Here is a 1272-nt window from a genome sequence, read left to right as displayed (position 1 = left end):
GTGGGATGCTAGTGACTTTGTTTTAGGAGCAGTGTTAGGACAGCGGAAAAACAAAGTGTTGCATGTAATTCAATATGCTAGCAAAACACTCACTGGTGCACAATTGAATTACACCACCACTGAAAAAGAATTGTTGGCTGTGGTTTTTGCTTTCAATAAATTTCGTTCATATTTTCTAGGTGCCAAGGTGATAGTCTACACGGACCATTCCACACTCAAGAACCTGTTGGCAAAGCAAGAAGTGAAAGCCTGGCTGACAAGATGGATCCTATTGCTACAAGAGTATGAATTGGAGATACGAAATGAGAAAGGGTCAAAAAATGTGGTAGCGGACCACTTGTCAAGGATGGAACGACCAATTCAGGGAAATGAAGAAGAAACCCAAATCAGAGAAACTTTCCCAAATGAGAAATTGATGAGAGTGGAGGAAGCACCGTGGTATGCAGATTTGTCAAACTACTTGTCAACGAGAGTACTCCCCATTGGCATGACTTTCCAACAAAAGAGGAAGTTTTTCTCATATTTGAAATACTATTTCTGGGAAGAGCCATTCCTTTATAGACACTGTGCTAATCAAATGATACGTAGGTGTGTGCCAGAAGAGGAAATGGAAAGTATTCTAAGTCATTGTCATGAGAAGGAAGTAGGTGGCCTTTTGGAGGAGCTAGGACAGCAGCCAAAGTTATTCAATCTGGGTTTTACTGGCCAACCCTTTTTAAGGATTCTTTCCGGATGGTTAAGGAATGCGATCAATGTTAACAGAGTGGTAATATTTCAAAGAGGGATGAGATGCCGTTGAACAACATCCTTGTAGTTGAGCTATTTGATGTGTGGGGAGTTGACTTCATGGGGACCTTCTTAAATTCTTTTGGGAACACATACATTTTGGTAGCAGTGGATTACGTATCAAAGTGGGTGGAAGCAGTTGCATTGCTGTCTAATGATGTCAAGATAGTGATTAATTTTGTGAGAAAGAATATTTTCTCAAGATTTGGAGTACCAAGGGCAATCATTAGTAATGGAGGATCGCACTTTTGCAATAGGAAATTTGATGCCCTGTTGGGAAAGTATGGGGTAAAACATAGAGTTGCAACACCTTACCATCCACAGACCAACGGGCAAGTAGAACTGTCAAACAGAGAACTGAAGGGAATTTTAGAAAAGATAGTAAATGCATCTAGGAAAGATTGGTCACAGAAATTGGATGATGCATTATGGGCATATTGAATTGCATTTAAGACTCCGATTGGAATGTCTCCATTCAGGATGGTT

This window comes from Pistacia vera, unplaced genomic scaffold (assembly GCF_008641045.1).
Source record: "Pistacia vera cultivar Batoury unplaced genomic scaffold, PisVer_v2 Contig1251, whole genome shotgun sequence".
NCBI lineage: Eukaryota > Viridiplantae > Streptophyta > Magnoliopsida > Sapindales > Anacardiaceae > Pistacia > Pistacia vera.
This window is presented reverse-complemented; position numbering follows the sequence as displayed.